The following is a 26,881-nucleotide window of genomic DNA, read 5'->3' as shown; positions in this document are numbered from 1 at the left end:
TCGTCTTGGGGGCGGGTTATAGCTAAGTGGCTCAGTGCATTGAAAGCTAACCCCAGAGATGAGAGATTCTAGGTTGGAATCTGACCTCAGACAATTCCTAGCTCTGTGCTCCTGGGCACAATATACAGTATTGATTCCTAGATGGAAAGCAAGGGCTTAAAAAACCAAAAAGCTCTTGTCTTTATTAGCACATATAGGTTTTCAAAAATAATGAAGAGAAATATTCTCTCCTTTCCCCCTTGCATTTATAGTAATAGCAGGTAGCATTTTCATAGCCTTTCATAAACATTATCTCATCTGATCCTCACAATACCCTGCTAGGTGTAGGTACTCTTATTATCCCTTTTTTACAGATGAGGAAACAGAGGCAGAAGTTAAGTGACTTGCTGGGTCACATAGCTAGTAAGTGCGTGAGGCTGGATTTGAACTCATCTTTCTGAGTCCAGGTCCTATTCACTGATTCAGTTCCTCTAGCATTTCGTTTTGAGCATTTAACACTCATTTCTCCATGTTGAGCTTTCTCAAAAATCTTCTAGTTGCCTCTCAGTCTGGCATTTAAAACCCTCCATGATCTGGTCCCTACCTCCCCACATTTCCAGTTTTATTTTGTATTTACTTCTTTGTATCAGTTCCCAGTGCTGGAGCACACTGACTGGTGTGCAGTAGTTGCTCAAGAATCATTTGTTGACTTAAGAGGAAAGGAGAGTATCATACAACCTTGGTAGAATATGTTCCATTTCATTTGTTCTATTTTTTAAAAACACAAACATGTGAGAAAAGAGGATAATTAATTGCTTTCTCCTCTCCCTCCTGAAAAAAATTAAAAGGTTGAATTACCTATTAAATAAATCACTCTTGCCTTTGCAAAACTCACTTTAATTCTTTGAAGACACATAAGTGCCATTTAGTCAACTGCTTTCTGCCCCACCGATGTTCTTGGAAGGTTTATTTTTCTCACTGCATGAAAAGTTTATTCCCAGAGGATAATTCATTCCCTGTAGAGTGGAGCCTTTTTGTTGAAAGACCTGAGGGGATAGATCAGTTTATTAAATATTTGATCTTTTTGATGTTTGACTTTTCCTTTGCTTTAGATTGCTTGAGTCTCTTAAGACTCCTAAGTTCAGAGGAAATCTGTACTCACCGTGGTCAATCTGACCTTTGAGTCTTTTCTTTTCAGAAGTATTTTATCCAGGTTGTTTTGAAGTATTGTGTGTGTGTGTGTGTCTAGAAAGATGCCCTTTCTCCTCCTTGTTTTCTACACATGGTTAAAAATATAAACCTATTTATATCTTTGTTTATCAATCTATTTAAGTTTAAAGTTATTGATTTTTAAAAAATTTAAAGTTATTTATTTTACTTGAAGATCAAGAAAAATGTCGCAAAAACCTACCCAAATTCCCATATTTTTTCCCTCAAAAGCTTGAATAACTTGCAGCCTTAGACTCTAAATATATGGATGATTCCTGACTTACTGTATTCCTCTAGGATGCAGACCTTACAGCATGTGAACCCTAACTCTTAAGTAAAGGTTTCAGGTTGGGGAAATCTTCTATTTGTGTTCAATAAGTGTATTTGTAAGCCACTTGTTTGGAACTAAAACAAAATTTCCCATTCAAAATGTTATTTTATAAAGTTGTATATTACATATATTGTTATTAACAGAATAACCATATACATACACACATACATATACAATGTGTGTGTATATGGATATATGATGGATGGTTTGGTTCATAAGCCTTTTTAGCCTAGAATATATCTGAAATAGCACGCTGTTCTCCAAATAATATTAGAGACTTTAGCCATTGTTTGTAACATTTTATTTCTGTAGGAAAAGGCATTCAGAATTATATGCTGTGCTCCCCCATTTCAGTGGTCATCATGGGGCTTTCTCTTTTACTTTTTTTCCTACACCACTTTCCCTGTATGCCAGGAATTTTTAATTCTTTCAAGACACAAAGGTACTTCAAAATAAATTGCTTCTTTTAACATTCCTGATATTTTCACAGTAGTTCATTTTCCTCATATGTGTTTGCTCTGAGATTGAGTTCTTAATCTATTGGTTCTTAACAAGTAAAGACTATTTATTTTTGTGTCTAAAGTATTTTTTTAAAATATGGAACACTTTACAAATGTGCATGCCATCCTTGTGCAGAGGCCATACTAATCTTCTCTGTATTGTTCCAATTGTATTATATGTGCTACTGAAGTATTTTTTCCTGTCCCTGTATTAGCTAGAAAGAATTTATTAATCATTATTTATTTTTAGTTTATAGTGGCAATCTAGAAAATGCTAAGAAGATCATGCACTTACTTTCTGTATAGTTAATGCAATCATCAACATTGTTTTTGTACTTTACATATTAATATGATTCACTTAAATATATCTTTTATAAAGCTAATTTTGGAATATCTTTAAGTTATAACATAGACAAAGAGATTATCTTTTGTTTTTAAGCTAGACATTTTTAATATATATACCTTGTATGTTTATGACTTCTGTTGTGTAGAATAGAAATAAAAGTGAAAGTGTTATAAGTTAGATGGAACAAGGCATCATTCCTATGAAATATAGTTATTAAGTTCTCAGACATGTATAGCACTGTACTGGACAGTGTACCAAGAAGAAACTTGTCCTGGAGTCCTACAAATTGAAAGGTAATCAGTAGCTTGTGATTTAGATCTTTTTTATGTGGTGGTTTTTTTTTTTGGTAGTATCAGCATTCAAAGATGATTTTGAGCTCTCAAACTCCAAACAAGATGGTGTAGTTTAGTTGGAGAAGGAACTATACTTTGGAATTGGAGGATGAGGGTTCAAATCTCATCTCTGTTACATACTAGTTCTGGAACCTTGGGGAAGCCGCTTAAACTCTCTGTCTCAGTTTCCTTATCCATAAAATTAGGGCATCAGGAGATATTATTTCACATCTACCAAATTGGCTAACATAATAGAAAAGAAAATTGCTTAAAGGGATGTGGAAAAATAGGGACTATTGGTGGTACTGTGAACCGGTCCAGCTATTCTGAAGACCAATTTGGATCTATGCCCAAAGGGCTACAAAGCTGGACATAATCTTTGACTCAACAATATATTAGTAGGTCTGTATCCCAAAGAGATCAAAGAAAAGTAAAATGGACCTATTTGTCCAAAAATATTTATAAGAGCATTTTTTGTGGTAGCCCGAAATTGGGAATTGAGAGAATGTCCATCTACTGGGGAGTGGCTGAACTAGTCATAGTATGTAATTATGATGGAATACTGTTGTGGTATAAGAAATGATGAGGGGAGAATGATTTCAGAAAAACTTGGGAAGACTTATATGAGCTGATGAAAATTGAAATGAGCAGAACCAGAGAATATTGTACACAGTAAAAACAATGGTGGAAAGATAATCAATTGTGAAAGACTTAGCTACCCTATAGTCATCATGACAATGCCAAAAGACTTATGACAAAAAATGTTAGCCTACTCCAGAGGGAGAACTGATGGAATCTGAATGATGATTGAAACATTTTTTTTTCTTTTTCCTCATTTTTTTCTTACTCAGCATGACTAATGTGGAAATATGTTTTGCATAACTTCATACATGTAAGGGTATCCTACTTCTTGTCTTCTCAAGAGGTTGGAAGAAGTGTAGAATGTGGGAAAGAATTTGGAAATGAAAAGAAAAATAAAGGAGATAGGATTCTAGACTTCAGAACTAATGCAGATATTCAGGCCTTTGCAGGTCAGAAGAACTTTTGATAATGAATCTGAATGTTATTTGTTCTGGAGATTTTAGAATTTGCAACCTTTTTTTTGCAACTTTTTAATGTAAAAATATAATTGTAATTTTAAAAAATAAAAATCAAGACTTAAATTACTTTGTTTTAGAAGTAAAATTTATTTTCACAAGGTTGAAATCAGTGGCTCCATATAAAAAAGATATATAATGCTTTTGTATTTGCTGCTATTTCGGTATTTATTAGCCTCTGTTCTATATTTACAACTTCATTTTTTTCACTTGTGAATGTTTACATTAGTTGGTTCCCATAATACCATAACATAATGTGCCAAGAATTAAAAAAAAAAAAAAGATTAGACAAGATGGCCTCTAAGTTCTCTTCAAATTAAGTCTATGGTCCCATTATCACTTGTGTCTTAGAGACAAGGAAGATGGTGGACTTGCTTAGAGAAACAAGTAATGAATTTTGAGGTTATTCTTACTGACTTCTGGAAAACTGATTTAATTTTTGGCTTCTGTCACTGGTCCTTTTTCATAGGACTTGTTCCCCTCAGGAAAAAACAAATATGAATGCATGATGAAGCCCTTTTTCTAGCACATAATAACACCTAGCTAATAAGAACTAACATTTATAACATTTATTTTGGATGGCCCCAAAATCCAAGATTTCTGGGATATCCTTTATTGGACATTTTAAGTTTTGGACATTTTAAGTTTTGTAAATCTCTGATTCTGGTTTCAGGTTCAGTTGGGGAGAGAGAGAGAGAGAGAGAGAGAGAGAGAGAGAGAGAGAGAGAGAGAGAGAGAGAGAGAGAGAGAGAGAGAGAGAGAGAGAGAGAGAGAGAGAGAGAGAGAGAGAGAGAGAGAGAGATTCTGTCTATCTACCTGTCTATCTCTTTTTTTTTTTTAGTCAGGTAGGTAATACACTAGATATTGATGAACCTGGAATCAAGAATGCTTGAGTTCAAATTTTGCCTCAGGTATTTACTAGCCCAATTATTGATTTAATTTGTTTGCTTCAATTTATTCTTCTGTAAAAATGGGCATAATAGAAACTTCCTCCTAGGGTTGTTGTGTAAATCAAATGAAATAAAGCTTACAAAGTGCTCTGTAAACCTTAAAGCCCTATATAAATGCTAGCTATGATTATTACTATTTTTTATCATCATCATCATTATTGTTGTTGTTACTATGATTACTATTTTAACCTTAAGAGCCAGTTTAGGAATTAGATGAGAAAATGCCTCCCCCACAGTCATACTTAGGCATGGTTTGCTTTCCTCTAAATGGCACTTCTCACCCTGATCCCCCAGATTCCCCATTGACTTAAAGTGGCTCTGGGGAATTTCCAAAATAATCAAACATACTCTCAAAGGACAAAGATTTGCCATGTTTGGGGAGGTTCAAAAGAATGTTCCCCAGCCTCTGAAGGCAATGCTTAGAGGATTGCTAAATGTTTGAGCAATGGCAACATTCTTGGACTAAATGCCCAGCTGGTCTCTGAAGGCAGAGACAATCATTTGGAGATATAAATTTTAGTATGTTTTTTTTTTTAAATCCAGTCATTCACCTTGATTTTATAATCAGACCTCCCCACCTTACCTCATGTCAACTTGCAGATGCCTTTAAATAAGTCATGTGGAGGAATTTAATGCCCTTTGCTCTTCTTTATTTAGTTCAGGGAGTTTAAATTGAACACCCCCAAGCTACCTGATATTGCCTGAAGTTCAGACTATAATATAGAAATGAGAGTTTCTGCCCTTCAGGATGTATTGTTCATCATAGACCAGATAAACCTAGGTGGAAAAATGTGCTTCTTGTATATTGTATTAGAAAAATTAAGAAAAAGGAAGAGAGAAAACAACTGCCTTCCCTCTGTCCCTTTGATTTTATACTTTTCTGAAGAATTTCTTTTCTGAAGATGTCAGTGTGATTTATTACTGAGCTTTTTTATTGTTTTTGCCACATTTATCCATATAATCCTAGTTTCAGGAAATATCTAAATGATCATGTGTAGGAATATATTAACTAAAAACATATAATTTTAAAAATTAATGCTTTCTTTCAATTAACAAAGATATTTTTCCCCTTTCTAACTTCCTATCCCCCTTGAAAAAGAAAGAAAAACAAAACTCTGCTAGCAGTTAGGTACTATGTAGTAAAGAAAACCAGATTCTTCCACTAGCTATATCCAAAAAGAAATGTGCATTCTTCTGCACCCTGAATTCATTACCTCTCTTCTAGAGATAGACAGCTTGTTTCATCATAGGTCTTCTGGAATAATTGGCTATTTCATTGATCAGAATACTTAGAGCTTTCAAGGTTATCTTTTTCAAGACAAATATTATTGGGTAAATTGTTCTCCTGATACTGTCCCCAGATTTCTGTGAAGTTGTCTCCATCATTTCTTGTAGTCTAATAGTATTCTGCTATATTCATATGCCATAATTAAATAAATACTTTTCAAAGACAGAAAGAAGGAACCAATATATGTCACAGTATCCCTAGTGGTTGTCTCTGTGGTAGTAGAAAAGCCATACTCAAGGTATGTGACTACTAAATTGAATTTGAACAAATTGTGGTATTTGAATGTCATTTGGAAGAGCAAATTAAAATGAGTAGTTCCTAGGAACATGGGGAGAATTGTATAAACTGGTATAGAGTGAATTAAATTAATCCAATAGAGAAAGAGACATATTCCTTACAATTATGTGAAAGTAAGCAACACTAAAATGTAGCTGAACTTTATTTATTTCAATCTACCAACTCTGGTCTTACAAAGAAAGATGATGCAATGCATTTCCTTATTCTCGGTGGGGAGGGGTGGATAACTAAGGAAGGAGAGTGTGGCATATGGTATCACAAATGGTCATTTTCTTCCATCAGTCTTGTTTAACTGAGAAACTTGGCAGAGTGGATGGAGCACTGCTTTTGAAGTCAGGAAGACCTGCGTTTCAATTCCATTTCAGTCACTAGCTGTTTAAATCCTAGGTTTCCTCACTTGTCCTTGCTTAACCTAAGTTGTCTCATCTGTAAAATGGGGATAATAATAGCATTTAACCTCTCTAACTGGTGGGGATCAAATGAGACCGCAAAGGAGTTGCTTTGCAAAACCTAATATGCTTTATAAATATTAGGAATTATTTGCTACTTTTCTTTGTTTCAGTCTTGAGTTCTATAGGGGTGACATTCAGAAATGATTGTGATATAAAGAAGCAGTTTATCAGTTAAAAACAGTTGATACTTTTATTTTTCTTTCTTTTTTAAAAATTGCTTTTCTATCTTTTTCCCATGGTTCTTCTTGTTTCTGTCCCCTCTTCCTCTTCCCTTCCCCTCGCCCCCCCTGGAGTTGGCAAGCAATTCCACTGGGTTATACATATATTATCACTCAAATCCTATTTCCACATTATTCATTTTTAATAGAGTAATCTTTAAAAACCCAAACCCCAAATCATATGCCCTTATGAACAAGTGATAATCCTCTGTTTTCTTCAGCATTTCTACTCCCACCATTCTTTTTCTAGCTGTGGATAGCATTCTTTCTCATAAGTCCCTTAGAGTTGCCCTGGTTCATTGCATTGCTTTTAGTAGCAATTTTATTTTTCTTGAGGGCAGGTTTGTTTTTTTCTATATGGATTGCACATACTTTGGGGATAAAACACCTATTTGTGATTCTTTTTTGTATCCTCTCCTACTACCAAGTTCAGTGTTCAACAGAGGCCCCCCCAAAATTATTAATGGACTAAATAGGATCATGGGGAAAACATCTTTCAACAATGTATGTTATATTATTTGCAAGTATGTAAAAATTCTACCGTTAGGAAATTCTGAAATAAGAAAATTTCGACAAAGGAAGAGACTTTAGAGACCGTCTAGAATAGTTATCATAAAAATGGTCATCCTTCATCTGTATTGATATCATGCTTGGCTCCATTGTTTAATAAGTCCTAAGTTTTTTGCATGTTACCTTGTAGTGGTTACAACTCTCCTTTCAAATTTAATTAAATGGAAAATCATTCAATGTTTCCAATAGAAAAATTATATAAATATGATCATAAACACTATACAAAAACCAGAGCTCAGATGTACCTCTACTTTTGGCAGATGTGACAAAGAGGGAAGGACACGTTTACATTTCTATAATTTTAAAATGAGGTGTGGCTTAGGGGTCCCAAGGGTCAGGTCTTTAGCAGCTGCAAGAATCCTGCATTATTCATCACCATCCTCTTTTTCTGTGATGTGTATGTGCTCATCCCATGCAGGATACCTTCCATTGTTGGCCTGTAGCAGAAAAGATGAGTGTGACCTGAATACTTATTTCCCAGTGCCTCTTTCCACCAAAAATTCAATCAAATGTCACCTGGTATCATAGCACCACAAGGTTTTGGACCAAAGTGGAGCTTCTGTAATTTTTCAGTTTGACAGTCTCATTTTACAGATGAGAAAATGGAGGCCCAAAGAGATAAGGTGTCCTCCAATTTATAATTCGATGGAAGGTGTTATACTATTAATGAATGTATTCCTTGCAAATGTACATCCCTTAATTACCTTTCCCTAATTAACTTTCTCTGATATATTTTAGGGAGGTAAATCCTCAAAGGATTATTTTTTCCTTTTCTCTTTTTGCCAAGTGCATAGTAAGGCCTGCTTTTCTTTCTCTTGTTGGACCAGATCTTAGCCAATTAGATCTCTGGTTACTTTTCAAAGTAGGAGAAGAAATTTGTCACTGCTGAAGTATTGGCACAGTTCTTCTGACCCACTTGGACCGAGATTCCCATTATATCCTTGCCATTTTTCCTCTGCCAACAATTCTTTTGGCATTCCACTTAAGGAACCTGAAAGAAAGGGTTTCTGGGTTGGACTCCTAGTATATTTGTGATAAACATTTATTTGTGAAGGATAATGACTTTTTAATTTTTGAGTATAGATAACAAATAATAATGCTTTGTAATACATTTTAAAGTTTGCAGAATTCTTCACACATGTGATCTCATGTGCTACTCAGAACAACCTATGATGTAGCTGTTGTTAGTATTGGTATCCCATTTCATGACTAGATAAACCAAGATTCAGAGTGATATAAGTGACTTGTCTAGGACCATACAGCTAGTATCAAGAGGCACGAACCCTGGACTCTCATTATTCTGCATTATACCACGGGACTCCTGAATTCTTTCATGCTATTCTCTCCCAAATATTTGTATGGTCTAGTTTTAAGTTTCATCCCCTTCTGATTGATATTCATTCAGAGGAAGATAGTATTTCTAAAATGTCCCCAGAATGAGGCACAGTTCCTGAGATATGCTCACATCAAAGGGAAGAATTCAGTGATGCTATCACCTTCCTTTTGGTTCTAGATGTTCTGCTTCTAATAGCACCATCTCTGGTTATACTGCTTTTTCGATCACATGTCACTCTTGAACCATGCTAAACTTAAGAGCCACAAGACCTACCACCTCTTTTTTCCCAAATAAACTGATATCCAGGCATATTTCTTCCCTCTTATAATTGTATAGCTGATTTTTAAAATCTGGATTCAGATCTGTAATTACCTACCCTATTCAATTTAATCATCTTTGATTTGGTAGAGAAGGTATCAGCCAAAGGGCTTTTCTTAAACCATTGAAGTCACAGATCTAGCCCCTAATCCTATTCTTGATTTGGCCCCTTATTAATGCCTGTTGAGAGACTTATCTGACATATTCAGATTAGCTAGCCCTTCCAGCTAACTGATTTTAAAAAATCAATTACTGCTAAAAATCATTGAGTAGAAGATGGTCAAGGAGAGAGAAACCTCCTTCCTGTGACATTAACCTCTCCTTTCTGGCTGTTCATACATATATCTAAGCCTGACTAATATAGGAGTTTAGGGGAAAGAGAGAAGGTTCATCTTCCAGCTGCTTAATCTTGTAATCCTTTTCTTTCTTCCCATGTGGCACTGACTATATTCTCCCTTATGTAATCATTATTTATGGGCTTACTTTAGCCTTTCTTCTAGGGTGGAATATTATGTTCAGTTTAGGGTGCCATAATTTAAGGACATTGAAAAGTCGGAGGGTGTAGAGAGAAGATGGTGAGTGGCTTGAAATCCATGCCACATGTGGATTGTTTGAAGGATCTGGGAAGCCTGGGGAAAAGAAGAGTCAGAGGATAATGGCTATCAAATATTTGTCATGTGGAAAGGGGATTAGATTTGTCCTGTTTGACCTCAGAGGGAAAACATTTGGGTAAAAATTGCATAAAGGAAAATTTTGTCTTGTCAGGGGAAAGCTTCCCAGTAGTTAGAAGATCTCCAGAAGTAAAGTGATTTACTGTAGGAGATGGGTGGGTACTTCCTCACTGGAGGACTTGAGGCAGATGATGGATAATCTGTTACTGAATATATTGTAATCCATGGATCAAGGGGTATGGGTTGGACTAGATGGCCACTGAGGTTTCTTCCAACCTCCAATTCTTTGTTTTTGTAATTCTGTAAGTGTAAGATTTTTTTTTACATTCTTAAAAAAATAAATTTCCAATGTTATATGATCCATATTCTCTCCCTACTTTCTTCTCTCCCCCTCCTAGAGCTGACAAGCAATTCAGTCTGCATTATACATGTGTCATCATGCAGAATACATTTCCATAGTTTTTCATTTTTGTAAGTGAATAATCTTATAAAACTGAAACGCCACAAAATATATCCAAATAAACAAGTGATAAATCATATATTTTCATCTGCATTTCTACTCCAACACTTCTTTCTAACAGAGGTGGATAGCATTCTTTTTTATAAGTCCCTCAGAATTATCCTGGATCATTGTATGGTAGTAAAGTCTATCACATTTGATCATTCCACAGTATTTCAGTTACTATGTGTATAATGTTCTCCTGGTTCTGCTTATTTCACTCTGCATCAATTTACATAGATCTTTCCAGCTGAAATCATCCTGTTCATCATTTCTTACAACACAGTACTATTTCATTACCATAATTTTCTATAATTTGTTCAACCTTTTCCCAATTGAGGGACAGCCCTTTAGTTTTCAATTCTTTGCCACCACAATAAAAGAGTATAAATATTTTTGTACAAAAAAGGCCTTTCCCATCATTTTTTTTTAACTTTTTGGGATACAGACCCAGTAGTGGTATTACTGGGTTAAAAGGTATACATTTTTTTATAGCACTTTGGGCATAATTCCAAATTGCCCTCCAGAATGTTTGGATCAGTTCACAATTCTATAGGCAATGCATTGGTGTCCCAATTTTGCCATATTCCTCCTAGCAGTTATCATTTTCCTTTAATGTCATTTTGGCCAATCTGATAGATGTGAAGTGGTACCTCAGAGTTGTTTCATTTTGCATTTCTCTAATCAAGATGGATTTAGAACAATTTTTTCATATGATTATTGATAGCTTTGATTTCTTCATCTGAAAACTGTCTATTCTTATCCTTTGATCATTTATCAATTGGGGAATGACTTGGATTCTTATAAATTTGACTTAGTTTTTTTATGTTTTTTAGATATAAAACCTGTATCAGAGAAATTTGTTATACATTTTTTTTCCAGTTGCCTCCTTTCTAATCTTGGTTGTATTGATTTTCTTTGCACAAAAGCTTCTTAATTTAATATAATCAAAATTATTTATTTCATACTTTGTAATGTTCTCTCTCTTTTGTTTGTTCATAAATTCTTTCCTTCTCCATAGATATGACAGATAAACTATTCTGTGTTCCCCTGATTGACTTACTGTATCACCCTTTACATATAAATCATATACCGATTTTGACCTTATCTTGGTATAGCATGTGAGATATTGATCTACACCTAATTTTTGCCATACTATTTTCTAATTTTCTGAACAGTTTTTTTTTTTTTTGGTCAGATAGTGTGTTCTTATCCCAATAGCTGAGATCTTTGGTTTTAAAACTAGATTGCTGAGGTTATTTACCTCTAGTCTATTCCTTTGATCCACTCTTCTATTTCTTAGCTAGGAAACAAGATGATTTTGATGATTTGCAAAGGACTTTATGTACATTTTCACTTGATTCTCACAATGATTTTGGGAGGAAACAGACATAGAGAAATGGGTGACTTGCCTGTGATCATACAACTAAATTTCTGAGGTAGAATTCAAAACCAGGTCTCCTGACTCTGATGATTGCTAAGCTCTCTACTTTTCCATGCTTCAGCTATCAGGATATTGTGTGTCTTGCTTGAAATTGAGATCTAGATCTGATTTTCTTGGCTACATAGTACATTTGTTTCCCCCCAAAATGGCAGGAGGAAAGAAAGAGGCTTTTATGACATCAGCTTCTGCCCACTCATTAATATCTGTCCCGTTTTTTTTTTCTATATTTGTCACACCTAACTGCCAAGAAGAAGATTAGGAGAAATAGATTTTGTTTTTTACTGTTTTTAAATTTATTTTGTCAAATATTTCTTAATTGTGTTTTTAGATTATATTTTAATTCATTTCATTAACTATTTCCTAGCTACGTTTTTATTTTTAACATTCATTTAAAAATTTTTGAGTTCCAAATTTTATCCCTCCTTCCTACTCCTCCCCCATCTATTGAGAAGGCAAGCAATCTGATAATCATTATACAAGTGAGGCAGAACATATTTGCATATTAGCCACGTTGCAAAAAAAACATGAAAAATAAAGCAAATTTTAAAAAGTGCATCATTCTGTATTCAGATTTCATCATTTCTCTCTTTGGAGACGGATTGAATTTGTCATAATGAGTCCTTCAGAATTGTCTTGGATCATTGTCTTGACCAGAATAATTAAGCCTTTAATCATTGCTACAATCTTCTAATGATGTTCTCCTCATTCTTCTCACTTCATTTTATGTGAATCTTCTCCGGTTTTTCCTTTATTATTTCTTATAGCACAACAGTATTCCATCATAATCATATATCACAACTTGGTCAATCTTACCTCAATTTCCAATTCTTTGCCATCCCAAAGAAAGCTGCTATAAATATTTTTATACATATATGTCCTTTTCTGTGGTCTCTGTGGGATACAGATTTAGTAGTGGCATCATTGAATCAAAGGATAGTCACTGTTTTATAGCCCTTTGGGCATATTCAATTCAAATTGTTCTCTAGAATGATTAGACCAGTTTACAACTCTGTCAACATTTTATTAGTGTCTCTATTTTTCCAGATTGCCTCTTGTATTTTCCCCTTTCCTTTTCTGTCATATTAGCCATTCTGATAGGTATGAGATGGTACCTCAGAATTGTTTTCATTTGAATTTCTCTAATCAAGAGGGATTTAGAAACATTTTTTCATATGATTATTGATAGCTTTGATTTCTTCATCTGAAAATTACCTATTCATATCTTTTGACCACTTATCAATTGTGGAATGACTTGAATTCTTACATATTTGACTTAGTTCTGTATATATTTGAGAAATGAGACTTTATTGCTATAGCTAGCTTTTTAGTGCAATATTGAATAATAATGATGATCATGGATATCCTTGCTTTACCTCTGATCTTATTAGAAAGACTTCTATTTTATTTCAATTAAAGATAATGCATGCTCTTGGTTTTAAATAGATACTATTTATCTTTTTAAGAAAAGTTCTGAAATCAAAGATTTTGACAAAGTGCCTTACAGTAGCCAGAGTAGCCGTTTCAACATTTGTATACTTTTCCCTTAATTTCCCATGTTCTTATCAGATCTATGTTGATAATGTGTCCAGTGTCCAGTTAACCTTGATGATTAATTTCATTTCAAGAGATGGCATTCTTTGGATGAGAAGCAGTATAACTGATAGTTCTGGACTTTTAAGTCAGGAGGACAAGGTTTGGAATAATGTCTTTGACACTAAGTGACCACGCACAGGTCACTTTCTGATTCTCATGCATTGGTTACTAATTTTAGGGGAGGACACGCCCCAAGAAGATAAGCACAGAGTGAGGAGGCATTTGGAAATTTGCACTGCTGGACCCACACAGATGGTTCCTAGATCCTCTCAATTATTCTATTATTTGGTACTTTTTTCCTGTTGTTGAAAACTCTCTGTAGTTGCAATAGCATAGCCTTGCTTCTGTTTCCACTCTTTGTATAGCCTAGCATGATATCCTGCTAAATTACCTGCTTCTAACTCATGTGGCACTGACAGCAGTATAATTATGATTGGGGGGGGGGGGAAGGAAATAGCCATGGGGCTTAAAAAAGCCCATGTTTTATAGCACAGAGAGACTTTTAATAACTTTTAAAGGGCCTGTTCAGATATGCCTTCAGTCTTCCAAGACACTATTTTAAGAACTGTCTTTATTTAACTTTAGAACAGGACTTCAGAGTAAATAAAAGCTTCATTTCAGGTACTGGTATTTGACAAAATAAATATGAGAATTTCTTGAGTTAAAGCTCTCCTTCAGCATTCTGAATAAATACACAAGTATGCATTTTAAACTGCGTGTTTAAATGTTGCTCTGTGTTTGGGCAGGCCCAGTCCCAAGGAATTTTTTCCTTGCCTTAATGATAATAGAAATGACAGGACATTTTTTCAGGATCTGAGAACAGTTCTACTTGCCATCTCTCTTTTCTTTTAAAGTTTTACTCAGTAAAAGCAGAAGCTACTGATTTAAAGATGTCTTTGTCTCTTTCTAATCAAAGTATGATTCCCTTTTGCCTCCTCCCTTTTGCCTCCCTTTTTTGATATCTTTGAATCCCAATTCTGTGAGACTCGGAGGTTTGTTTTTTTTTTTTGACAATCTAGACATTTTCTTTAATCAGTCAATAAACATTTATTGAGCTTTTATCTTATGTTGGGCACTGTATTAGGAATGTAAACAAAAAAGAAAAATAACAGCTCCTGCCCACAAGAATTTTACTTTTTGAAAGAAATTAATTTTAAAGTTTCATGTGTTTCTAAATGTGAGACAACCTGTTGTTTTTTGAAGAAATAAGAATCAGTTACTAAAAAAAAAAAGACCCCTTCCCTGGAATTAGGGTCCTGCTACTTAGAGCTGGCGGAGACCCTGGAAATAACCATCTATTTGTAGGCTCATAGATTTAGAGATGGAAGGACTAGAGCTTGTTGGGAGTCATCCAATGAAACCCTTTTCCTGCAGATGAGGAAACAAGCCCAAGGAGGAGGAGGAGTACCTTGGCTAAGGTCACACAGATGTAAGTGACAGAGCTGGGGTTCAATTCTAGGTACTCTGGCTCTACATGCAGTGCGTTTTACATTACTATCAGATGCTCTGGCTTCCCATGATAAATTACAGAATAGGTAACCTTTCAGAAGTGGGGAGGCTCCCCATTTTCTTTTGGCTGAGGTTGTTGCTGATTGATTTCTGTCTCAAGAGTAAGAACAATAATAACTATTTGATTCCCAAGCTAGTGAGCCAAGATTTGATCTGGGTTTGAATCTTGTCTGAATCTTTGTGATCTTGGGTAAGTCACTTCCCTCCTAGTGTAAAAGAAAAAATAAATCCTAGGAAAGAAATTTTCTGAGCTCAAACTGATATTTTGTTATACCAATAAATTATAACATCAGGATCAGAGACCCTCACATTATAGCCCAAGACCCTGAAAAACTATCTTCATTGGTCATCTACTTTATAGTTTATGCAAAAGAGTCAGATTATACAAACTCACCCCCCCCCCAAAAGGTTTGTGGGGGGAGCAGGTGAGTGTCTTTTCTTGGGGCAACCAGAGTTTCATCTTTTAGAAGATTTCCTTCTTCAAGAGAGTAAAGCGTTTATTTTCTTATGGGGTCCAGTTATATAATCTTTCTTCCACATATGCTAAACAGCCATGGTCATTCTGTACCTGAGATGTCCTAAATCTCCAGCCAGAGGAGCATCTGGACACATTCCATGATTCCAAAGGCATGTGCACAACTTCTCTTGGCAGGGATATCTTGCCAAGGCACTTCAGGGGAATTTCCTTGTTATTTTACTCACAAAATGATTATTGATTACTAATTCTCATGTACAATTATTCAGTCAGTTACTAATATTATTCTTTATGATGTATCACTAAAATACTGATTATTTGATGGGATTACATGAGAGGATACAGCTCGGGGGAGACTTTAAACAATGATAGAAACTAAAGTTACATGATTAAATTATTCTTTACACAAGTTCTCAGTTTCTTCCTCTCTAAAATGAGGGGTTTGACCCAATGCCTTCAGAGCTTCCACTCATCTTCTATGATTCTCTTCATATTTACTTAGGACCTTCTGCATGGTATTTGGTTCTCCCAGCCCTCTTTAGTGATGCCAGCATCTTTGCATTCATTTTACAGTTGAGGAAGCCAAAGGCGGTGTACAAAGTTTATACCTGCCCAGGGTCGCCAAATCCATGAGTGGTTTGTTGTCCTGTCCATGTATCTCTCACTGCACTAGACCACTTTGTTTCACGGGTAACCATGGACTAAGAATTTGTTATTATGTGGCCAGCCTGCTAGTAGTGAGCTACTTAGTATTTAGTGAGGCTCGTCTTTGAAAAGTAGACATTGTTTGTGACCTGGGCCAGACTCAAAGTGTTTTCGGTTTGGTTTGTGCTCCGCTGAGATAGCAAGGCTTTTCTACCTTAAAAATGCCCTTCCTTCCTTTCTACTGACTAGAGATTTGAAAGGATAAACTCACTTCTACTTTTAAAAAGTCAGAGTCACCTGGGAAGGAGACTATCAGTCTTATGCAACTTTATGTGAATTTATTTAGCTGAGATTTTTCCTTTAGGTAGACTAAATTATTATTAAATCATAAAATTAAAAAAAAGTTTTATATTAGGTGGACCAAAGGACTGGGGATTTCATTTAGAGAAGTAGCTAGGTGGTGCTGAGTGTGACTTTGGATACCCAGAAGGTAGCAAAAGAGCAGTGGCTTCTTGGGGAAATGAAAATAGGAGATGTGAAAGAGGTTCAGAAAAGAAAGGGTCAGACTTGAAATCTGGCTTTAGGTTGTCCTTCTGGGATGCCTCTGAAAATCTTCTCTATATTTATCTACTAAGTGTCTGTACTCTATATGCTGACTATGTTGGGAAAATTCATCCCTTATAGAGGCGCTTTAAGGGACACTATCAGTGGAGTTCTTAAAATGGGTATTATAATAGCCCCTACCTCCAAGAGTTATTGTGAGGATCAAATGAAATCATTGTATATTGTAAAGTGCTTGGCAGAGTACCTGGCACATAGTAAGCACTACAAACATTTTAGCTATTTTTATTATTGTTGTTGTTGTTATTATTAGCTATGTGAACCTAGGCTAGTCACTTACCCTCTATTTCCCTCAATTTCCTCATCTGTAAAAAGATTTTGGATTCTTTTTGCTTTTATATCAATTGTTTCCAAATATAAATCAGTAAACATTTATTAGGTTCTTACAATGTACCAGACACGATATATGGCTCCCTCCCTTCCCCTACTCAGTGCTGCTTTCCTTAGATGGATTCCTTTTGCTTTTACATCATAGTTGTTTCCAAATATAAATCAGTAAACATCGATTAGGTCCTTATTATGTACCAGGCACATTATATGACTCTCCCCATTCCCCTAGTCAGTGCTGCTTTCCTTAGAACAAAGAAGAAAAAACAGTTAAGCAAAACCAGAGGACATATTTTGCTGAATCTGACATCATAGACATCATTCCACACCCAGCTCCCCCTCCTCATCAAAGAAAGAGACAGGAATATTTCCACAGTTTTTTAGTGGACACTATTGCATAGAGTTCAGTTTCACTCTTTTCATTTGCTCTGCTGTGGTTTATGGTGTTTGTTTTTCTGGTTCTTATTTAACTCTGCATTAGTTAGTTTATTAAACTCTATGTTTTTCTGAGTTTCTCGTAATCTTCGTTTCTTGTACCATAATAATATTCCACTGGGTCTATGAACAATAGTTTGTTCATCCATTTCTTTAACCACTGGGTACCAGGCTTGTTTCTAGTTCTTAATTGCTACATTAAGAAAAAATTCCCATGAGTATTTTGATATGTGAAATATTTCTTTCTGTCTTTGGACCTCCTCTTCTGTCTAGCAGTAAGATCACTTAATTCAAGAATATAAGAACTGAGTGACTTTTTTCTTTTTGTTATTATTCTAAATTGTTTTCCAGAGTCCCAAGATAACTCAGGCCTTGGAGGAGTTAGAGAATTTGCTCCAAAGCATAGTTGTAAATGTCAATCCAGGATTTGAATCCAGGGTCTTTGACTCTAAAACTAGTACTTAGTCTCATGTACTGTTGTCTGCTAGATCTGTCTTTAATAAGGGATTTAACTCAATATTTGGACTTCAACCATAATTGTATGTAGTCTCTTAGCTTACTGATCATAATATTTAGACATCTATTAAAATATTTTTATTATAAAAGTATTGAAAAGACATAGTATAATAGATTTTACATTCTTGAAATATTTTAGGCAGAAATTTTAAAAGTACAAGTACCTAAGACTCTTAGTCATTGAAGCAGGACTGGGATTCAAGGACAGAATTCAAGGGATCTTTGAACTTAGATGGGAAATAAGTGGCATCTTTATTTCAGTATAGCTTCCTTTTAATCCCTCTTCACAGGGAGGACTCCACAGTTTTCACCACAGTGCCAAAGGAGACGATAACTCAATAGCAGTTGAGTCCCCAGTAATTTTACTCTTTAGTAATATATGGCAATGTAATAGACTTTGGTTTGCCAAAGGAATATTAAATTTGAGGGTTCAGAGTTTGTACATCAAGTCTATTATGTTATAACAAATACCCTCCTTGTAATTTTGTAGGTAGTATAAATAGAAGTGTCCCTATTTTCCAGATGAGAAAACTTGACACTAAGAAAAGTTAAGTGACTTATTCATTGAGTAAGGGCCAGAGCTCATACCAGTGCTATTTATGGTTAGCCATATAAGCTTCCTTTTGATGATTAATATTGAAACCATTTATTTTAATAACATGGTAGATTGGGTTCCTCATTTTGCCTTTATTGAGAGTAGCTAAACTCTTGACAGTATTTCCATTTGGAGAGAAAAGAAAAGAGCTAGAAATATGAATTCCAATTTAGAACCCAAGGTTTTTATGCTTTTGCTTGGTATTCATCCCTGAGGTTAAGAAAGACCAGTAAATTTACTTTGTATACAGCAAAAAAAAAGAAAAGAAATGTGGTTATTCTGATCCTCACATTTAAAGTAGGATGTATCTTGAGTGTCACCAGTGTGTAGTTTTTTCCAACCTAAAATTCTTCTGTGGCTTTTAATCTGAATTCAGAACAAATACTTGGAAATGAGGAATTACATTAAAGTCTTTGTCCTATTGCTCTGATTTCATTTCTACAGATTTTTCTCAACTGAGAAATTTAAAAAATAAGGCATATATAAAGTCTTGGCTTGTTGTTGTTTTCTAATACAAATTCCCAAGTGAGGCCTCTTGTATCAAGGAAAAACAATAATTACTCTTTTCTTGAGTCCTTTTGCCTTTAACTTAATGTTGATGTCTGAAAGAAGTTTAACCATCTGATTTGCTCAGAACTTCAATTTTTTCATATAATATATAGTAGGTGGAACATTACCATCTAATAAACAAAATCAAAATGTCACTAATTCAAAATCTGGATTTGGGAAGCAGTTTAGCACAATGGAAAGAATGATAGATTTAAAGTCTCTGGACCTGTATTCAGATCCTAACTGTTCTTTTAAGACTTATGACACCTTGAGGAAGTTATTACGAATCTGAAGTTGGTTTTCTTGGGTATAAAATGATAGGCATTCGAATTAGATGATGTCTGTAAGATAGATGGTTTGATGGTTAAAGCATTTGACCAAGAAATAAGTTGGAATTCTGTCTCAGACCCTTACTAGTGCACCACTTAGCCTGTCTCAACTTCAGTTTCCTCATTTGAAAAATGGACATAATCATAGCATCTATTTCTCTTGATTGTCTGAGGGTCAAAATCAATTCAATTCTGTAAACACTTATGGCTTGCTATGTGCCAGATATTATGTTAAACTCTGGGGATACAAAAAAAAAAAGTTTACAACCTAAAGGGGAAAATAACACATACCCAGAGCACAAACTATATATAGGATAAATAGGAAAGGGTGGGGGATGGGAAAACCATTGATACCTGTAGAAGGTAGAATTTTAGTTGGGATTTAAAGGAAACAAGGAAAGAGAAGGGAGAAGTAGGAGATGGGTAGAGAGTCAAGGGAAAACTTCCTGGAAGAGTGGTTTCTAAGCTCCAGATGATCATTGTCTATTTTTTCCATGATTTAGAATTGAAAAAGATCTGAGAGGACAACTTCTTCATTTTACAGATGAGGATATTGAATTGAAGTACTGATTATTTATCTTTGTAACTCCTCTATCATGTCGCCATTTTGTCAGGCATCAATGGGAAATGGGATATTGATAATCACTTTTTTTTAAACTCACTAAAATGTTAATATTAAATAGTGATATTTTAAATATTAACACTTTTAAAACTATATGAAATCATGAACAAATTTGTGTCTACTATGTATCAGACATTTGCTCTAAAATGCCCTGTATACTTTCTTGTTTTAAAGCAAATTTAACACAATCCACTTGTTTCTAGATGATTCAGGGTTACCATTCCGTTCATTTGTTAGTTGACTGCTTTATGCAAAGCACCTTGCTAAGGCTGATGAGATGATGTGTAGGATATTTCCCTATCTCCAGGTACTCACAACCCTGCCTATAATTCTACTCAACTTTTGACAGTAGTATACGGCCTCTTAAAGAGATGGTGAAAGATCGTGTGTAAATAACTAAAGAATAATTTAAAAAATAAGAATGAAAAATCACTAGTAAGTTTCCGTCATGAGAATTGTCAATAATTATATTGTACTTTTATATTTAGGTGCTTTCAAAGACAGTTGAGACAGAACTTTTTTATTTTTTCCTTAATGCCTTCAAACCACTGTTTTTGTAGTTTCTATTATTTGATAGTTCTCCTGTTTTCTTCAGTGTAAGCTATCACCATGTCTTCCTGTACTAGAATCTTCCCTTCTAATTTGAAATTTCTCATCTGTTGAATACTAAGAAAATAGATAACTATACTTGTTTGGATTATATTTAAAATTATTGTAATTTAGCTCCAAGTTAGTTTCTGAGAGACTCCTTAGCATGTGGACTTTAATATGTATTTTGACTCCTCAGAATCCTTTTATTGCACCCTTTGGCACAGGGGCGGGCTTCTGAATTGTTGAAGTTGCTTAATAAATGACTTCTGAATAAATAAGCTGTCACTATAGCATGTACTTAGTTTGTCTTCAATATTTTTAAAAGAAATAATTAAAAAAAACAGGAATAAAATTGCTACACGCTTACAGATTGTATAAAATTTATTCTTTATTTCCATTTACAACTATATCTGTCTTTGTGGAATGAGCTCATCTTTGGAAGAGAGGACTGACACATTCAATTTCAGAAACCCTTCATCCTCAAGCTACAGTATAATTAGAAGCCTAGATCGCTCCATCTCAGTCCTTTTTTTTTTTTCCCTGACCCTTGGGTATACATTTTTACTGTGGAAAGTTTCCAAGAAGCTAGACCCTGGCCTTTGACGCCTTATTCAGGCAACAGAGCAAACTGCTGTCCAAATATGAGCAGAGGTTATTGACCTAGTTTTAAACCTGGGTGTCTGGTCACTTCAGTATTTCAAAGATAATTTTATTTCACTTGCCCTGGATTATGATGAATAACCAATAGTTTATTTGGGTTTTTGCACTGATTTTGAGGTTTTAATTTTTGTTTCTTTTCTATTTCCAGGCTCCTTTTGGTCTGTCTGACCTACTTGAGTGAGTGCTATTAATTGACAACATCTTGGAGGGACAAAAGGAACTTTACTGTCTGTACTTTGTACCAAAGACCTGAGAAAAGTAAGTTATTTTCTAACTTCTCTTTGTAAAAAAAAAAAAACTGTTCTTTTTTCTTCAAAGTTTAGGGTGAACACTGTGACTGTGACATCTGTGGTTCAGTCGACTCCTAGGGTGGTACTTTTCGCCCACTCTGTGAATTTTCAAAGCCAAGGTGGATCTGTTCTATAAAGAACCTCCAAGAAATTGGATAACCTTTTACATTCTGCCATTTCTGCTGGGTTTCACACATTGGACTCTTCAGGTTGTGATCAAACCTTTATCTGGTTTGAAATGGATGGATTATACATCCCAGGCAAGCTGCTATCCTGTGGTGCAAGACAGAACAGAAAGTAAGCTGCTTTTCTCAGCCTCAGGATGCAGGATCAGGTTTTGAATTTCTAAGAAAAATATAGCAGTTGCAATTGATTCTGCTTAATTGAGAAAGAACAAGAATAGAACATGAATTGCTGATTCACAGATTAATCAATTGGTTTAATCTTGGGGGAAATTGATGAGCCATTCAGACTAAAGGTTTTTGCATGGAGCTTCTGGTATTTTAAATTCACTTTAAAGTGAATGCATAAATGTTTTTTGCTCTCCTGAAGAAAAAAAAACAAACATTTTACTAGGAGAAGTTTCAGTTCTGCCAACTGAGTGTTTGAATAACAAGTGAACATGAAAGAAAAAATTATAAAATAACTTATGCAGTTTGAAAGTCTTAATTTACACAATCTATGACTGAAACATAGCCAAATGCAGGAGAAAATGTAAAAATCATTTCCGTCATTTCCCAAAGAATTAGTTATGGAGAATCTGTATTATTTCCTGCATAAAAATACTAGATAATTAACTAAATTACATAATATCTCCCTTGTGTTTTAAGAGGGTACACGTCACTTCAGCCACAGCTTTTCAGATCCAGAAGGGTCTTCGGAAGTTCCAACTATCTTGTCAATATAGGAATTCCTTTTTGCAAGGTCCCTAACAGGCTATTTGTCATCCAGACTTTTATTTAATACCTTTATTGAAAAGAGTGCCCCTATTTGTGATCCAGATGGTTCATTTTGCGGCCGGCTGTGATCTTGTAATGACAACATATAGAAGAAGAAATTGAAAGCATATAGATATGCCTTTGGGGAAGCTAGATGAGCGCAGTAGGTGCAGAGTGAGACCTGGAATTGGAAGGACTTGGGTTCAAATGTGGTCTCAGATATTTCCTAATTGTGTGACCATTGGACAAGTCACTTAACCCTGTTTGCCTAGCCCTTACCACTCTTCTTCTGCCTTAGAACAAATGCTATCAATTCTAAGACAGAAGGTAAGGTAAGTAAGGGTTTTAAAAAAAATAACCACATATGCTTTTGCTATAAAAGTTGAGCCGGTGCACTGACCAAATAGTAGGTAACATCATTTTTTCTGGGTTGCATTTTTGTACCTGATGCATTGTTTTTGCACGGGTCTTGTGTTAAGTCAGTTTGTAATAATTATAAAGAGGTAAGCGTTTTGAGTTCTGAAATATCTTTGAAGGTAAAAATACATCCACATGTAATGAATGCAAATGAAAGCATAAATGAAGCTAGATTTATATTGCTAGGCATTTTGGAACATAACAACACTGAAAGAGATTCATGGGTAGTCAGATTTGCTCCAAGCAGTACTGCAACTCCTTAGATTTTGTCCATTTGTTCCAGGGATAACAAGCCCTTTGGAAATCCTCCCTACAACTTCAGTCCCTTTTCCAATCAATAACATTGTTGTCTAGAGCCACCCAAATGGGAGCCGCTCAAACTTTTGTCTGAGAAATAAAAAATGACTTCAAGGAAATATCTTTTAGAATCTTGAGATGATGACGATTGTGTAGTTAAAACAAAATTCCATAAAGAAAACTTTTAGGGGCAATTATGGAGCACAGGGGAGTCAGGACAACCTGGGTTCAAATCTGGACTCAGGTACTTCCTAGCTCTGTATAGCCTTTGCCCTTCTGTCTTAAAGTTATTACTAAGATAGAAAGTACAGATTTGTAAAAAAAAAACAACTTTGTAATTTGCTATTTTGTCTTTGATGTGTTTGGTTTGAACTAGGAATAAGTTGGTTGTTATAAGTCCCCTCGCCTTTCTTCTAAAAAGTATATAGGTGGTGAATGTGTTGCTCTCAAGCTGTCAAGAATGTCTTGAGCATTTGGAGTGGACTTACTGCCTGCGTGATTGAGAGTCATTCACTTAATCTCCTTGGACCTCAGTTTCCTCAACTGTCAAATGAAGGGTTTGGTCTAAATTGCCTTTGAGGGTCTTTTCCTAGCTTCAGATCTGTGATCTTATGCATATATGTATGTGACTTGCCCAGTGCCTGCCATTCTAAGTCCCCAATTAGGTCTTTGTCAGTCCCTTATTCTATATATGGTTAAATTACCATTTTTATTCCTTTTTTGTTTGCCCTTCCTTTGGGATGAAGCTGAAGTAGACTATTACAGAGTCTCATAAGACTGCAAATTCAGTGACAAAAATGAAATGTCTTTAATTTACTATCCTCAAGAAAAAAAAATTGTCCATAATGAGATGATTAATTATATTAAATAAAAATCCCTTTGGTTGGTGGTTATGGGGATGTTGTCTTTACTATGTGAAATTTAGCCTTCTTCAACTCTTCTCCTTTTGAAGAAAAAAAAAAAACAAAATCCTGCATGGGTATGAGAGCTGCTTGGTTGTTGTGAACAAATGGAGCCCAAGTAACCAATATACCCAAGAAACTTCTGTAAAAGAAGGGCTCCCCTCTGCTGAGAAGCTGTTTATTTGGCAGTTTACAAAGGGTAACAAAGGCCTTTTCTGAAATTTTTGTTTAGTGGCCCAGAATTTTCAAAAGCAATCAGTCATCTGATCTGTCTTCCCTGTTTATTAGAGGAAAAATGAACCCCTCTATAACTTGGCCCCCCAAATAATTTCCTTCACTTAATTGAATACTTCTTCCCATGTTCCCCTTCAACCTCTTCCAAGAAATACCTTCAAATTTTTTTCTCACACACACAGGTGGGGTTATTTGAGGTAAATTCAGTTAGCAAGCATTCCTTGGGGAAGGAGGAGGGAATAAACATTTATATAGTACATACTATGCTAAGCACTTTTCCAGACATCTTATTTCATCCTCAAAATGAGAGAGAGAGAGAGAGAGAGAGAGAGAGAGAGAGAGAGAGAGAGAGAGAGAGAGAGAGACTGACTCTATCATTATCCCCATTTTATAGTCAAATAAACTTAGGGAAACAGGTGAAGTAACCCAACTAGTAAGTATCTGAAGCCAGATTTGAACTCGTCTTTCTGACTCCAATCTCAGCAGTCTTCCCATAAGAGACCTTCTAAACTTAACAAAGAGAGGCAGAGAGGTGGCTCTGTATATAGAGAGCTGATCTCGGAGTCAGGAAGATATGAGTTCAAATTTGGTTTCAGACACTTATCATCACTGTGACCCAATCCATTGGAGAGGGAAACCACTCCAGTGTCTTTGCCAAGAAAGCTCTGTGGACAATTGGCTCATGGCACCATGAAGAGTCAGATACAGCTGAACATCCTCCGTGAAACTAATAGAGATTGCAACCTACCATCAGACCCAGAGATTAAGTGACTGATGAATGCCAGAATTGGCACCTCACCTAAATTTTTCTGGCTCCCTTTGTCCAGTCTGCTGTTCTGGGAGTCCACTTCCAGTCTGAAAAAAGGGTCAAGTGGAACTCTTCTCCATCCCTTCAAGTGTTCATAAAGGCTTCATAAAGTTCACTAGGCTCCATAGTCCTGGATTCAAGTTGACCATTAGGAATATCCGATGGCTGTCAAAGGTCACTTAGTGTGTAAGACTTTATTGTGTTTTCCTTGGGTCCTTAGTAGTATTCCAACGACACATTCCATCTACTGAATAGACCGTATCATCATCATCCTGCTTATTTTGTGCTATTAGGGTGATCAGGCTTGTGTGTTTCTATCTTGAGTAAATGGGCTTTCATCCTTGACCCACCAAAAAATGGCATCAGTGGAAGAGTGTCTGAAAAAAAAAAAAGAGCTTTTGAGGGCATCAGCCTATTCTTTACCAATGAAGCAAATTTAAATCCAAATTAATTTGAAGATAAGAGATATTTTCTAGAGCTTTCCAGGTATTTTGTTTTTAAAGTATAATCTTTGAAGAGAGGTAGTGCAGCTTAGTGGATGGAGGGACTAAAGATGTCTGGAAGAAAAGCTAGCCTTGGATACAGTGCCTATTTGACTCTGGGTGAGCAAATTAACCCCTCTGTGCCCCAGGCAATTCTTTGAGACTTTTAAGGTACAGATGAATTATTGATGCTGGAATGTTGTATTTAGGGAACAGTAGCTACAGAATAAAAATAATAAAAATGGCTGTACTCTCCACTTCACCAGTGTATAAAGGTCAAGTGAGGTAATGTATGCAAAGTACTTTGCAAACCTCAAAATGCTGTATAAATTACAATTGTTATGGGGGCAGGTCTGTTCTTCTTGGCTTTTTAGTCCATTTATGTGTGTGGTCAAGTTTTTGTAAATATTTGTTTTCATTTAATTGAGTTTATGCCACAAATAGCATTTCACTTATTGAAATAGAACATTATTTTAGAATAATCACTGCCAGAATTAGCACGAAGCATTGATTTTTTTTCTCTTTTCATTAGAGTACATTTGATTATCTTCAACTCAATTGCTAAGCTACTATGGTCCTTGAAAGTATTCCTTTCTACACAATTTATTGCTATCCATGGTAGTACTGGTCTACCATGAACCAGACTAAAACAATCACATTTATTTATACCTTCTTTCCATGGATAAATTTAAAAAACCATAAAAATGGCAAAAGATATGACCATTTGCAAACTTGTCCATTATCATTTTTTGTTTTATGGTGAAACACTGTTATAAATTCAAACTAAGATGTCTTGTACTTAAAAAAGAATCAAATATATAAGTACAGGATGGAAAGGGCTTGACAGAATTTCAGGCAAAAGAGATCTATCTAGGGGTTTTAGGTGAATTCAAACTGGGCAGGGGGGATCTTCCTAGATCCAATCTCAGCACTCTGTATAAAAAATACTGCTCCTCCCCTGTGTTGTCATTGTAAATCCTAAGCAGGGGTTCAGCTTTCCCATTTGTAAAATAAAAGAAGTTAGACTAGATGGGGATCTCTCATGTCCTTTTTGGTTCTGAAATAATATGACCATATGATATGCACAAAATTTCCCTTTCATTTACAATCAAGTGGACTTTTATAAATGACTCCTTAATTTTAGGGAGATTGCCAGATTGATCAGTTTCAGGAAATACCTAATTGCTACATTGAATAACTAAAACTAAA

General features: G+C 35.2%; 1 protein-coding gene and 1 non-coding gene across 10 annotated transcripts in view; one reads left to right on the top strand and one right to left on the bottom strand.

The window, feature by feature from the left end:
* APBB2 (amyloid beta precursor protein binding family B member 2) overlaps positions 1–26,881 on the top strand; it is a 416,082-nt gene that overhangs the window by 101,719 nt on the left and 287,482 nt on the right. For all 9 annotated transcript variants that reach the window (XM_007496529.3, XM_007496524.3, XM_007496528.3 and 6 more), the window contains exon 3: positions 21,453–21,562. The gene's annotated coding sequence lies outside the window, so the exon portion shown is untranslated. The remainder of the gene's footprint in view (positions 1–21,452; positions 21,563–26,881) is intronic.
* On the bottom strand, positions 2,111–2,213 carry LOC130455321 (U6 spliceosomal RNA). The gene has a single exon (XR_008913235.1). It is a non-coding gene; the product is annotated as a U6 spliceosomal RNA (small nuclear RNA).

This window comes from Monodelphis domestica, chromosome 6 (genome assembly GCF_027887165.1).
Source record: "Monodelphis domestica isolate mMonDom1 chromosome 6, mMonDom1.pri, whole genome shotgun sequence".
NCBI classification, from domain to species: Eukaryota; Metazoa; Chordata; class Mammalia; order Didelphimorphia; family Didelphidae; genus Monodelphis; species Monodelphis domestica.
Note: the sequence above shows the minus strand (reverse complement) of the source record. Positions and strands in the feature narration are given on the sequence as shown.